Raw genomic sequence first — 16,380 nt, forward strand, 5'->3', positions numbered from 1 at the left:
TCAAAATTGCATTCTGCTTATTAGCTTAGTGTAGACTTTTTAATAACGCTAAAGCAAATATAAATGTAAGAAAAAGAAGAAAATTAACTTTCATTAACTTTTAACTTAAAATTAACTTAAAAATAAAATCATATACTGCAATTTTCTCCATTTTTAAGCCCCGTTCAGACGACTGTGGCCTTACGGATTTAGTCATAAATCTGCCAACTGACCCATTGTTGGATCACCCCCACCTATGGACGACAATCGAAAGCTTCTCACAAATTATCGATAAAATGAACAGACATCAAAGAGCCTCAGAAAACCACAAGAGAGGGAAAAAAGGACGAAATGTGCCAGACTCAAGTTGGCAAAGGTCGTCGGAACAGGGCTTTAGTCGACCAAACAATGAATCAATATACTAACGTATTTTGAAGATTGAAATGTTTTCAGGCATTTTTCTTTATTAGAATTCCTTGATTACCCACTCTAATTATTTCAATTTATTAAAATCTGTAAGAATTTGAATCACGTGAAAATCAAGTGAATCTGCTAAAAATGACGGATATATTAATGAAAGTAACTGTGATAATTTCTTCAAAAATATGCTATGCATGATGTTAAAATAGGATGCAAATCAATGCAATGCTGATATAATGCCCTTTTTTCCTCCCTGTTCATACAAATTTATAAATAAATCGAAAAATCTAAATAATTAATGCTGAAAATAGTTGTTACGAAGAATTTTAACATAAGTATTTTCCAGCAAGAAATCCGTGCTGATAAGCACTATTTTCCAGCATCCACGGAGTTCGGAAGTGCAAACAATGAAACGAACAACAAATGGCCCGTTCTTTATCTCCGGTGTCCCTCGTGAACTTGTGATTGGAGAGGATAAACTTTTAGAGCACTGCGTTCGAGCTCATTTGCCCAAGCCAGACTAGCCAAGATCTACAATTCTTTCTCCATGCAGAATCTTCATCTTGAAATAAGGTAACGACAATGGAAATTCTGGTATCCTGAAGAATCCAAGCCATTCAATCACACTGAGAATATTGTAACATTATAAGTAAGCACTTCGAATAATCTTTTTCCATTTCATTATTTGCTTTTGATTATGAGATGTCTTGTAGTTGATTGCATGGAATAGTTATTTTATATGATTTGTTTAAATCTAATTAACTTACTTCCTTATGATTAAAAGAAATAAATTTATAGAGATGATTCTATAAGTTTATTTATTTTTGGAACTATTTCTTTAGTTCTTTCAGTCATTTATGAGCGTATATTAGATGTCTCCGAAATTTCATTCGGTCTCGAGGTTCGAAGAACTTGGGTGGATTCGAAAGAAATAAAAAGGGGTTGTCTTTAAAAAAATGTAAAGAGTGGAATTTTTTCCCTCACGTGAACATTTAAAAAAATCTACTTAATATGTAGAATTGGATGGGGATTTATACCAGAAACTATTCAGCTGACTGGGAAATGAAACAGAATTACCTCATAGTCTAAAGAGGTTTGAGTTTACGGTTAAATTATCAATGACAATAATAAACGCATTTTAATATAAATAATTTAAAATATATAAGTACAAAATAAATTTTTGATGTTAATAGCCATATGAATTCATTACACTTAAGTGCTTAAAAAATACAGTGGCTCTACAAGATGATTAATAATTTAAAATTCGACAGCTGCCTGCATATATTATCAGACTTTAAAACGAATGATAAAATAATAAATTAATTGAAACTTAATATTCTCATTTGGACTAAAGAGCTGCCCTGGTTCGGATATTCAAATATCTAGGCATAAGTAATATAAAACTATTTATTTATTTAATGAATGCATTTTAATGCTTATGAGTTTACATTAATTCTTTTTCTTTCCATCCTTTCTAATTAAGGCATGAATACTCTCAAAATTATTTTATTTTTAAATTGTTGAAGAGAAATTAAGATGAATATTACTCATCTGAATAGTAAAATGCAAATCGAGATTATATTTTTCCTTCCGAAAGTCTCTTCTATGATATCTATTTATAAGAATAAATGTATTAATGGAAAGCATAACTTATAAATACTCTGTAGGCACAGCGTAATGCAAACTTTTAACTATTGATTTAATGATTGTTCTGAGACTACATTAAATCTCTTAAGTTGAATAAATTATATTAAACCTCTTCAGTTATTAGTCAGATATATTAAATTTACGTTATTGTAGAATGCTTACAAATCGCGGAAACATTACATTTTTCTTTGTAACTTAATTCAGTCATTTGAATTTCTATCAGACGATAACTTTGTTTCACAGTATTTATATTTAATTTAAAATGTAAGTTTTTAGCAAAATATTTAGAAAATGTCTTAGATTTTATTTAAGATATTTTTTATCGAAGGATTTTACTGAAGATGCATCGTTCATTTTAGGCCTTTTTAATAGTAAGCACGAATAATTGCCTTTTTTTAAATATCTTTCGATGCTAAGTTTATTTAATTAAGCAAAAGGCAGTTTATGCCTAAGAAAATGAGAATTTTAAATACTAACCAGAAATTGTTACAAAGCAGTTCAATAGATTGTTGTTTCATGAATTTTATTTAAAATGAACGTACTTTATTCTTAATATTAACATATTGCGTACGAGTCGCGAGATTTCTCGTTTTAAGCAGGCCGAATGCTGTGGCCGGGTCACGAGATATCTCGTTTTCGTCCTTTCGGCTAAGTCGATCCATAACCAACCAGAGGCAAATATTTAACACATTAAGGATCGAAAAAAATATCTGTAAGACATACGCCTGGGACAGCACGTTTTTGGGCAAACTTGTACGTTTTAAGATCATCATAACTTTGTTATTTAGGAATCAATAAGACGGGACCAGCAAAACGAGAAAACTCGTGAGCGGTCCATTACAGATGGGACGCAAAACACGAGAAAGTTCATGATGGGTTCTTAAAATCTTAAAACAAGATACAACTGTAAATCGTGCCGAAAACCATTGCACAAGGGAATATGCTTTTCCAAATATCACACTCTAAATCATTATTCAAGTCTGTGAAATAAGTAATAGTTAAACTGTAAAACATCTTATATAATAAATAACCAAATTAGTGAGAATATTAAGTTAATATAAGCAAAAAGAATAAAAATAGAATCAAAAAAGAAATTATGAATCGGACCTGAAGACTTTCATAAGTGTCACCCTCAGGCAGGGATTTAAACAAGGGATTTTTTTTCTGTGAGGAGACTGACTTTCGTCCAACAATATTGACCCTTCGTGACCCGAAAATCCCCTGAATATAATTTATTGTTTCATTTCTGTGAAAGCTGGTTTACCTCAATTTCAGGGGATTTTCGGGTTATGAGGGGTCAATATTGTTGGACGAAAGTCAGACCCCTTACAGAAAGAAATTCCTGCTTGAGGGTGACCCTTGAGAAAGTCTTCAGACCGGATTCATAATTTCTTTTTGATTCTATTTTTATTCTTTTTGCTTATATTCAACTTAATATTCTTACTAATTTGGTTAAGTTCATCTGTGTTTTAGTAGTAGCAGCATTAGCGCTCTCTAAATACAATTGTATTTTTTTTAAGTTTGATTCAGAATTAATTTTTTAGTTTTTTTAGTTTGTTTCAGACATAAATTTTAATTGATATTTCATAATGTTTGTATTTTTCATTATTTCTTATATAATAAATTCATATATAAAATATATAGTAATATTTAAGAACACTTTATGTAAATATAATACCAAAAGCAAATTAAAAATGCGCATATATGCATCCTATTGCTTGCCAAGCATGCTTCCAGAGTATTTAAAAATGTGCGGGCCCTAAGAGCACCGTACGCAATATGTTAAGTTAAAATTTGATCATACCTTATGCTCGGAAAATCAAACAACGGCACAATTGCGTTATCTTGAGAATTCTTTTGAATATAGGCTAAGAAAGTTTAACAAGCAAACAACTGAATTCATAATGTCTTAAGTAAATTACTTGCGGATTTCTACTTTTGTTTTGCATTAAAATTTTGCCCAAAATAGTAAACTTTTTTTTATCTGCATAAGAAAATATATGTTTATTTAATTAAAAACTCATTTGTTAAATAGTTTCAACGAGTAAAAAGAGAATTGTTATGAGTTTTTTCAAATACAAAATAGAATAATATATGTACAAAGAAAACTGATTTTCCTATATTTAGTTCGATAATAATTCATATGTTATGCTGAAACAAAAGTATGCTTTCACTGTTAATACAAAAGAAATTAATGATAATCGGAAGTACACAGGATTTTTATTTCAAATATTTTTTGAAGATGCCGGATTTCATGTGTATTTCGTCAATGAATTTGTTTTTCTTCGAACGTTATAAGAATTCAAGGCTAATGTAGGCATTTATGAATGACCTAAAAGAAGCTCATCGATCCACGCATCTGTCAAATTTACTACACCCTCAGACACTACTTGAAATTCAGAAACTAATTACCAATGAAACTGTAAATGCCAACCGATATAAATATGCTTTACGTCACTGCGGGAAATATTTTTTTATGCGCGGAATCGTTTTCATATTTACATTTACCCAAATTCACATTTTTTTTTCAAATAGCAAAACCCAATTTTGAATAATATCCAAATTTATAAGATTAAAATAGTTCTCATATAATAATGCATATAATATTTTGTAGTTTTGAGCAAACGGTTGATGAATTATAAGTACATGAAGTTTTGTATTCCTAAATATACTCCCATTTTTTCATTGTATTTTAAATTATTATTTGACTATAATTCTTTTTTGACTATAATTCTTATTTTATCTTAACATATTCAATAAACAAGACATATTTATGCATTTTAAATTGATAAGAATTTTTAAATATCAAAAAAGGTGTGTTTCCATCACCTACAAAAATTTTGACGCCATTCGAAGGACCAAAACCTAAAACAACATTGTTTCAAATGTTATTCATTTCCTAGACGCAGTTTTTTCTTCAGGATCCAATGTAACGTTTCTGTTTACCGAATTGATTGTGATTTTTAACTTAAGTAAGTATACACTAGACATGGTATATTTTCTGTACATCAAAATCGTTTCTTTGACAAAAGTTCGACTTGTCAGAGTGGCGCCGAAGAGGGATCTATAAATCACGTGATCAAAGCCTGTGCGCTATGGAGGGAACACAGATTCAGATGGTCAAGAAATGGGATGTCTCTTGACGTCGAGGAGCTCGTAAAAATTCCAGTCATTAAATCTTCTATTAGGGACATTTTGTCAAAGCTCTTGTTTTTAGTTCTGGCCAAATGTAAAAAGTTAACGTACGTTTAATGTATTTTATGCATTTTTAATCTTTCAAAATTTAATATGTATTGTAAAATGTAATGTTTTTTTTTCTTCTATTCTTTTTTCTGTACCAATATGCGTTTTGTATAAAAGGTTCTCTGTTGTTTGCAAGTGTCCACTGTCATCAAGTGACGTTTGTTCCTTCATGATGGGTGGGGTTGCTCTTCGGCGGGCCTATCAATTTTCCCTCATGGTCTCTGGCTAGGTCGGGGTATCGCTTGCATCTTCCCGTACCGTAAAAGAAAGACTAGTGAAGAGTACAAAATGAATTTGTTGCCGAAATCTGTGTACAATCATGGTTATTCTTCTACATAATCACCTTGAAGATTCAGGGATTTATCATATCGGTCGATGAAGTTTCCTGTCCCTCTTCGAAAAAAGTTGCTGCCATTCATGTGAAATATACCTAAAAGTTCCTTTCAAGCTCCTCAGGAGTCTGCAATTATTATTTTTACATTTTAGTTAGTTCTTCAATTCAAGGCAGAGATAAAAATGATAACGGAAACTTCGTGATGTTTCTGAATTTCCGCGGTGTGATAACGTGATCACGAGCACCTCCATATCACAACTTGGAATAATTATTATAACTTGCAAATTTAAGAGAAAGATTAAAATGATTGTAACTAGTTTAGACGAGCGCATAAAGTTCTAATGTCATGAAATTTGGTATTTATGCTTATTTATTTAATATGATCAAATTAACACGTTGCGTAAGGGGCACGATATTTCTCGTGTTTAGCAGGCCGAACGTCGTGGCCGGGTCACGAGATATCTCGTTTTCATGTTTTTTCGGCTGAATCCATGCATAACCAACTAGAGAAAAATATTTTTGTTGCATTACCAGGGTTACGAAGTCTTATGCATTCTTATGACAAATGATTAGCAAAATAACTGAATGTTGACATTCCAAGCATGTGGAAACAATAGGTCAGTATAACCAGTATGTCGGTAGATTCGGGCCGATCGTTTAGCATACCTTATAAAGTGTTTTATGATTGTACTTTTTGTTATTTCAAAGTTCATGTTTTAATTTGTGAGGAAATAGCTTTTTAAAATGTAAAAAATCCTATATCATAAATAGATGTATAAAATATATAGTAATATTTAAGAATATTTTATGTAAATATAATACCAAATGCAAATTAAAAATATGTATATATGCATCCTATTGCTTGCCAAGCATGCTTCTAGACCGCTGAAAATTATGCTGGCCCTGGAACGCGTTGAGCGCGCAGAGCGCTGTAGGCAAAGTGAATAGTAAAAATACTTTAATTATTTATGGGAGATGGAGAAATTTAATAGATTTGATTTGCTAGTACCTTACTATTGAGTTTTGATTTATTTAATTATTTTGCTGATTAATTTTGAAAAAAACTTGCATGCAGCTCATTGTAGCTGGCCGCATTCTTCATGAAGGGATCGCCACGAAAGATCATGTTCAACGAGATAATTTAGTCGTTCGAAAGAAACGGAGGATGTTGGAATCCCATGCAAGAAGCTAGTCGATCAGCATGTCATAATTTCAACTTTGAAGGGTGAATGAAAGGTTTTGACATTCCTAATCCATATCCATCATAATTGCAACTTTGAAGGGTTTTCAGACATTCCTAATCCATATCCTATCCTGAAAAGAAAATTCGAAGAATTCCAGCTAATTAGAAGCTTTAAAGAAACATTAAGGCCCATCTCATCACTGGTGGCCAAGGTTCTTCAGAGAGGGATCAAAACCCCGTCCACCGATATGGCAGATGTCTGAATCTTAAAGGCGATTATGTTGAAAGATAACCATATTTATGCGAAGATGTCGGCAAAAAAATACATTTTTTTCTCACTACTTGACTTTTTTTACAAGACTTCGGAGTTTTTAAAATATTTATAAGATTTGTATAAATAAACAAAAGCTTTCGGATCAGCAAAGTTTTCATTTTCTTTGCGATTGCACCGCAGCTTCACAAAAAAATTCGCCGAAAAAAAAAATATGACTTAAATGAAATGGTAAACAATGTATGTCTTTGCTATAATAAACAATGCAGCGTTGCTTTTGATTCTATTTTAAAATAAATGTAACGGGAAGAATAAAAAACTACACATGTAACAGATTTTGCTCTTCTTATATTTCAAGAGAATTTCATTTGGAACGAATGGGATTTGATTACAGTCTTAGAAAAGATTGGTGAGATTTTTAATTATTTAAAAGAGCACGGAAGCAAAATTCTCTAAAAAATACGAAATTGCTTAGTGTTAATTATGAGAATGAATAAAACATTATTGAATAAATTCAAAAATATTTCCTTGTTTATGGATAATGTAGTGCCCCTATAATAAAACATCTTTAAAAAATAAATCAAGAACTTAAAAATGTTTCGTCTTTAATTAATTGTTCGTCTTTAACACTGTTTCTAGAGAAAAGATATTAAATCTAAGGATTCTTCGAAATAATATGAAATATAGCTTGATATCCAAATCAACAGCATTATATTATTTAGGTTCCAATTATTAAGGAATTTTTCAGAAAATAAGCATTTGTCTTTTACTTTTAGCTGCTCCATTTTTTTACCCTAAGCTTTTTATAAATGATTATTAATTGCTAAAAATATCCGATGTTTTGCATTATTTTAAATGATGTTACTTCGAGAATAGTATTTAGCTATTTTATTTATTTGTAATGAAATATTCAGATGCAATTCATGCATTTCGATGTTTTATTTGTCATGAGTCATCGTTCCTAACGATGAACTTAAAAAAATATTTTTAGAATAAAGTTACCTTTTTTTAAAAGTTACAAAATCGTCGAATGATTGAAATGAAAACTTAAATGAAGGAGAGCCTTAATAGAGTAGTAATCTATTTGCTACGTTTGCATGTATTGAAAGAGCCCCTAAATCTTTTTTTCTGTTATATATTTGGTTATTTTGAAATGATTTGCTAAAATTTTTATATCTGGCTATTTATTATTACAATAATAATAAAAAAAACATTTAAAAGGTGGAAAAATTCAGGGTTATTATTGCAAGATTCTGCAAACATCAATTTGTCGATGTCCACTGATGCGACTTTTCAAAGGAAAAATTTTCCAAGGTGAAAGACATAGCTTCCTACTTAAATTCAACTTTTATAGATTACAAAAAATTAGACTATGATGGACTGCATTACTGTTACTAACATTTTTATGAGCTTTCATTTCGAATATTTAGGTATATTCTTCAGTTTTTCAAACTGCCCCGTGTTATTATTGCCGATCCTACCTTCTGTATACAATTGCGTTTGAAACATTAGATTATATTTGACGAGTTTACAGAGCATTCAACTTCAGTATAAAGTGCAATCTACAGAAAATATTTCTTTTTGAACCGCCTAAAACTCTAGCTTGGTGTGTGGAGAACTTTATGTAAAATAAAAAGCACATATGAAATACTTTCTTTCTAGAAAACAGAAGATTTAAAAATAAGGATTCAACCCGCCCTAAAAATAAATTTCATTTTTCATCTTCAAATGATGAAATTTTGTTTGATATTTTGCTTATTTATAAATTGTATCTCAAAGTCTTCGAACGATTAGACCAATTTTATATCCATCACAGGTAATTTACAACTTATCGTTAGTATATTGCTAAAATTTAGAATATAATCCCATTTTAATTTCATTAAATTCATAAGCAATGCAGGGCAGCATCTTTAAATTCGCTCTCTGTTTCGAATATCAATTAGAAGTAATTGTATAGTCCCTCGAAACATCCATTTTTGTCTGATTTTCATTAGCTTATTTCATAAGATTTTTTTCATTAGCTTCTCCTTAATGATATTAAATAAAAAAAAGAAATAACGATGTAAAGAAACGGAGCGATGATGGGAAAAGAAAATAACTAAAATTAATATTATTAAATTGAATAAATCAATATCTCATAATTACTAAAATTAAACAACGATGTATGGAAATGGAATATTTCCATTTCTTTTTACTCTTAACCAAGAACGACTCAATTAATTGAACAAAACATAGAAAAAAATGATGCACTTTCATTCTCTTTCGATATTATGCGTCTGATGTCCATGCAACCGCTTTCAAAAAGTAAACAGTAATTGGGATTCTTTTCCATTCGTGTTTGTAATGGAATGAGGCAATTTCATATTTTAGTATTTTAGTTTATGGATTCAATTTCAGTGCAAGTTCATTTTCGAGTACATTTATTACTTTTGTTTTGTGTACATTGCAATAAACAACAGCCTAAATGCACATCATTAAATGTAACTATCCTTTTTCTGTGAAGAAACAATAATACCCCCTTTTTCATCTACCCTAATGATGAATTTTTTGCAAATATTTACAAACCTTTATTACACATTTTGGATAATTATCTTCAATTGTTAGTTTATTATTTCTAAGAATTTCTAATATATAAAAATGAATTTTTGTTTGTTCGTATTTGCACGATGCTGTACGTTCAGCCTATTGCGATAAAACTTCGCGCAAGTGCAAGCAATAATTTGGCAAAGGTTATAGACATAGTACAAGAATTGTTAAAATCACTTCAAGTATACGGATTGAACCTAGAAAATCCATGTTTTTCACATGGCCAGTTGTATGGTGGATGCTCACGAGTCGGAAAAACCAAAGAATTTATTTGTTTTTGCTGAAGACGCAAAAACATAAAATATTTTCTGCTCCAAAGCTCTTGAATAATCAAGTCAAAAAATAGTATAAATATTATTTATGCTTATACTTTATATATCATTCAATTTCAATGAATGTATTCACCATCGAAAATAAAATAAATATCATTTTTTCTATAATTCCTAATCAAATAAGATAGCTATTTCAAATTTCAAAAGATGTCTCAAAAATTATTTCTTCTGCGGCAGCAATGAGCCGCTTACCAGCTAGTAATCTAAAAATTTAAACAAACGTAACAAAGAAAGAAATCCTTCTAATTAGAATGAATTGTCTTGGTATAGTTGTCTAATTCAACAGCAAAATGCATGAACCTAAATAAATTTTAAATTTGAAAATGTTGCGGAAGTAGAATTCGTTCTGAAAATAAAAATGTACAAAATTCAGTCATTGCAGGTAAAAAAATGAGTCTTTGTTATCGTATCTTACACGAGCAAATATACCCAACGTGATCAAAAGCATCTCGCCACTTTCGGATTTTTCCGATCTTTTTAGAAAAGCTGGATGAACTGTCTATAATCTTCTACCATGTTAAATATTTATTTGAATTCACATTTTGCTCTGAAGATTCGGCCATAGGGGCATCTAGAGGATAGAAAATGATGAAGTATAAAATGAGATTGGTACTTTCCGTTCCACAAAAAGAAATTTGTTGATTTGAAATCTTCAACAATGGTTTTATCTGCCTTATGCAATGCTTTCATACATTTTTGTAAATATAGCAAATAATTCGGAAAGATATGATTTCTAAAAGAAATACCAAATTTCTTTTCAAGAGTTTTGCTTATAAAATGCAGAGTTTTCAACTAAATGACATGAAATTTATAGAATATACGTAAAAGTATTTAAAAGTATTAAAGCAATATATTAAAATCTTAAGTGAACTTAGCAAATGATTTTATCAAAAAATGATATGCGCGTGCGCGAAATATAGAATGTATTATAGCATACATTTCTTCACACAGCTTCATTGCAGTGAGCTGAATTTCAGTTCTTCTCAAAGAGAATCTAAAAGACCTGGGATTTTACACAAAATTAAATTCGGTGAACTTGAATCTTCGAATAATTACTCTAAATTTTATAAAAATTTAGAAACATCCCTTCATATTTATGAACTAAGTAAACATGAATTGCAGTAAAGTGGACATCATAAATAACGGAAAGTTATTATTTGCATAAACATTACGCTTCTGATATTAAGTAATGATTCCCAATACAATTAAAAGTATCGGAACACATTTATGCTTTGCTGATTCTGTAAATGTAACAATAAACTAATATGAAGCGGCCCCAAGTTTTGCTGCGGAAACAGCTCCTATTCTGAGAAAGCCTATCAGCCCATTTTGGGTATGTTTCTGTAGGATTTGAATGTCATTCTTGTAAACGGAAGGTAGCAAGTACTGTCATTGATATAAGTCACTGGGATCTATTTCGAATTCGACGTTTCAATTCATAGCACATATGTTCTATGGGATTAAAATCTAAAATCTGAGAAAGACATTCTAATTCTTCAGTATCCACATCAACAAATCTGCTCCTGTTCACAAAAGGACGAGTTGTGCAAAGTTAGTTTACTGATACAGATCTTCAGAAATTAGATTGGTCTTCTCAGAATCTTGACCTCAGTTCTATAAAACACCTGTGTGATTTCATGGAGAGTCGAACTCGAGCTAGACCGCCGCACATCAGTGACAAGGTCTTATAGTTTTCTTTTACAATGATGAGCTGCGGTGCACGTAGAAACATTCTAGAAATAAGTGTATAGTTTTCCTCAAAGAATAATAGGCATCTTTGCTGCAAAAGGAACCGCTGCTTCATAGTAGCAATTTATTCGTTTATGGGATAAACGAAGCATAAAGGTAAGGTTGATTTTAGTGGAAATCAAGCTACTCTATGTTAGAAATGTAATGTTGTACAAATAATGATGAATTACAATGAAATTTTTAGTTATTTATGATGCCTAATTTACTGCAATTTATGTTATATGCTTAATTTATAAGTATGAAAGAGTACAGCTTATTTCCCACCTTTTTATAGAATTCAAAATAATTTTCCGAAGACACGAGTTTAGAGAAAATCATTTTGTGGAAAACCCCTTGCCTTTTGATTTCTCTTAAAGAGTAACTGCAATTCAACTCACTGCAAATCCGATATCTTCCTCAATCTTAAAATGGTATTCAACGGAAATTTTTACAAAAGTTGTCCTAAATATAGGGTTTTCAAGAAAAATAGGCTATTTTTCGCCGATAATCAGTTACAATTATTTATTAAAATACTCAAATTTCCTTGAATATTTAAGATAATTTATTATAGTGTTAATATAATGTTTTAATAATACTTTTTCACATATTCTGTAAGTTTCACACAATTTAGTTCTGAACTATGCATTATATAAACAAAAAAATTGGGATTAAAAAAAATACCCTTTGTAACTATTAGACGAAAAAGTATCAAAATACTGACCACAACAAATAACGCATATTGTTGGAAATTCAGTTCATTATCTGCTTTTCGTAAAACAAGAGGAGCCAGTATCATTTTATTCTTTGTTCACTTCTGGTCGGTTGTCTTAACTCTTTTGTGACAATCTTCTCAGTAAAATGTGAGTTCAAGTTTATATTTCACATAATAGAAATTCAAAGACAGTTCATCCAGCCATTCTGGAGAAATTCGGAAAAATTCGCATATCTAAAAGTGTACAGATATATATATATTTTTGTATTAAATATGATACTTCATAAATAGTATTTTTGTACTAATTTTTTTGCATGCGTATTGCCTTCATTGGAAGAATATTTTATGCTGCATTTACACTTACAAACCAGTTATCACAGACTATTAATAATTGAAAGACAGAAAAAAAGTCATATTCCTGTGCATCCTTTAGCTTTTACCTTTCGTTAGAAGTAGCTAAAAATGATAAGTAAGAAACACATCAATGAAACAATTAGAACTCTCAGTAACAAAAAAAAAAAAAAAAAAAAAAACGATCGAAATGGTGAAATATGATTTTCATTTTTAATTGCGCGGAAAATTACAGCAAAAATTCAGTTTTACATAATGATAAAAATTATATTTTTCTTTATATTTTCTTCATTTTCATTTTTTATTTCATACTTTTACCAAAATTAAGCAATTGGTAAAATATGCAAAGTTTTACTCCAATTTTGCTTAATTTAAGAAATTTCAAAAGCAAGAAGAATATTGATGTAAACAGGTGATGCATTAATAAATGCTCAATTTTGAGAAAGAAGAACAACTTTACATTTCCTTTTTATTGTTAATGAAATCAATGATTTTTATTATAATAAACGCTTTTGCTTCGTAATATTTTATAATAAATTTGTCATCATTATAATATTACAAGAAGCTGAAATATTACGCGAATCATTCAATGTTTGTTTATGTTTACAATTGTACTTGTAATTGATTATAAGTTTTGTTTTAAATTAAATGTCTAATGATAAATTATTAATAATTAAAAACTTAGGTAACTTATTTAATATTATATTTGATAAAATGCAACTTAATTCTTTTTACCGTTATTACTTACAGACAATTTTTAAAGAAAAAATTAAATATATTGAACATATGCAAAAAGGTATTTAATTGCGTCTTATTATTTTAAACATTCACAAGAGAAAAAGTTTGTGCATGATTTCTTCATTCAATGTTTATGCATGTTTCGATTTCTTTTCTCTATTTTTTTCTTGTTTTCCGAAATGTTTATAAAAAGCATCATTTCAGTTTTTTTGAATAATTTCAATTCATACACAACGATGAATAAAATGTCTGATAGGAATTTAAACCGTTCTTTTTGAGCTTCATTAGCTGGCAGCTGAGACCAGTTGCAACTGTTTGTGAAAAACGCTTGTTGGTTTTCTTACAATATTAAACAACTCTCCAGTTGTCTGTTTCTCTGCGGAAAGTGCATCCAACTACTCGTGACCTTGATCTTTGCAAATCCAAATGAAAACACCATTACACGTGAGTGTAAAAGGAGTCGTTACTCGCGTTCAGAGAGAAAAGGTTTCTGTGAAATGATGTTGCGAAATCAGACTTCATTTCCTCTCTGATGGTTATTCATCATTAAAGTCCTTTATATCATTCCTCTAGTGTGTTTTTAATTCTTTAATTTTACTAAACAGCATTTCCTGTCATTCATCCATTTGGTTTTTAATTAATAAATGTTAATCAGATAAAGTAATGGGGAATTATTACTTTTAATCGTGGTTAAATGAAATTTATGGAGCAAAAGTATAGTAACATTAAAATATATTCAGGTACGCTGTTAACATAATTCAACGCTATTTAAACCACGTTCGAAGGATTTCTTTTTCTTTATAAAGAAAAGAATTTATAATTAATTTCCTTTATAGCGATCTCCTAGATTCTATTCTATGTAAAATTTTATGATTTTGCATCATATATTAGACATAGGCAAATCTGGTTTTTCTACTGTTGAATAAATAATAATAATGCTTGAGTATTTAATTTTTTGATTCTATAGCAGTGATAATTTATTTTAGGAAGATATGATTATTAATATAATGGCTGTTGCTACAGAAATTATTGTGAAACTAGAATGAGAATTCCAATAAGAAAAATTCATTTTGTTTGTTCAATAAAATGAAAGATTTATGCAAAAAATGTGATAAAAACTACATAGAATGTCAGACGAAATTAATACCCCTAATTACAAATAGTTTATCAGGCAGCAAAATTTGACAGAATTCAGCACTCTTCCAGCATTTTTAAAAATACGATTGTAAAAACAGAACGTAAAATTTGACCAATAGTTGAAATTATTTTTTGTTCAATAAAGAATTTACAAAGTCGGCAAAACTATATGTATTGCTCGGAAATAACGTTGCTTCTGCTTCATGTAAACAAACTACTCCTATTCGTCAAATCAAATTTTTACATACGGATTTAAAAATAGGTTATTTTTGTATTTACGGGCAAATATTTCATATTGTTCTTTAAATATTCGGTCGAACCGGCATATATCAAATTACATAATTTTTGCGATTAGTCTGTAAACAATGCGGTTGCTTGGAAAGAAAGTTGATTCTGCTTCATGTAAACCAAATACTCGTATTCGTCAAATCTAATTTTCACACACAGATTCAAAAATAGGTTATTTTTGTATTGACGAGCAAATATTATATATTGTTTTTTAAATATTTGATAGAGCCGGCATACATCAGATTACATAATGTTGTGATTAGTTTGTAAACAATAAGGTTGCAAACAATTAAATAGAAATCAATTACAGGAAAATTTACTGTCGCAATAAAGAAATATAAGCGAAAAATTTAATGCAAAAAGTTTTTAGTATCATACAAAGCTTTCAATTAACTCATATAGTTTTTATTGTTTATAGACAAAAATAATATTCCGAATTTTGTATATTAAGCATCAAAACATGAAAAGTTGGACAGTAAAAATAAGCATAGCGCGTAAGTAATGCAAACAATGAAAATGTTCATCCTCGAACTCATACAAGGTTGCACCGTATACATCTCTCTTGTAACAAGGGTCACCGGTAGGTCATTGATACCATCTATCTTCCTGAGATTTTTCTATTCTTTGAAGTAATTCAAAAAATTCTATTGAAAGTATTACTTGGCTCACTGAAATATTTTTAACTCTCTGTATTTCCTATTAAAATCATGTTAAAATATTCCATTGTTTGAATAGATTTCGATTAATCAGTGTGAAAACTAAAGACTCTTAAAAAAGACTGTAAAAAGAATTTCGTCCTTTAAATAGTTTATACCTTGTGTCTTCTGAGATTCGTAGTTTCGTATTCACTCAAAAAGTCTTAGAAAATTGTGTAAATGGTCATACAAAAGGAACATAATTGTTACCCCCCCCCCCATATTTACATGTTGAAAAACATGCTTGAAATTTGCAAATATTTCACTAGCAGCCTTTAAATTACTAGATACTTCTACTTTGAAGTTTCAAAATTCTAACAGCATTATTATCGTCAGAATTCTTGTGAAAGATAATTTAGTGTAATGACACTGGCTTTCACCGTATTCAAATGAAGAGGAGTGATGAAAATGTAATGAAATGATTTATTAAGTTGCTCTTTTCTTGAAAAAGGTATAATGATATACTTCTCTTGAACGATGTTATGAAAAATGATCTCAGTTAAAGTTTCATAAAGTGAAGGTGTAGACAAAAATTCGTGTTAAAGAAAAAATTCCATAAGATATTTAAACTTTTTATTGTAGAATTACTAAAGATTAACTTATTATTCGTAAAAATAAGCTCGATTGAATTTTTTTGTTTTATACTCATACATAAAATTTATTTTATTTTTACAGCAATAAATTTTCTAGTTATTTTTTTAATCTTTTCCTTTATCTTGTTCTCTCGCAGCTTTTT

The 16,380-nt window shown here is 29.6% G+C and overlaps 1 protein-coding gene across 1 annotated transcript in view; it reads left to right on the forward strand.

The window, feature by feature from the left end:
* The first annotated feature begins 892 nt into the window (after positions 1 to 892).
* Positions 893 to 16,380, forward strand: part of LOC129958283 (sodium-dependent glucose transporter 1-like) — a 45,344-nt gene continuing 29,856 nt past the window's right edge. Inside the window, exon 1 of the mRNA XM_056070627.1 lies at positions 893 to 1,048. The gene's annotated coding sequence lies outside the window, so the exon portion shown is untranslated. The remainder of the gene's footprint in view (positions 1,049 to 16,380) is intronic.

Source organism: Argiope bruennichi, chromosome X1 (genome assembly GCF_947563725.1).
Source record: "Argiope bruennichi chromosome X1, qqArgBrue1.1, whole genome shotgun sequence".
Lineage (NCBI taxonomy): Eukaryota > Metazoa > Arthropoda > Arachnida > Araneae > Araneidae > Argiope > Argiope bruennichi.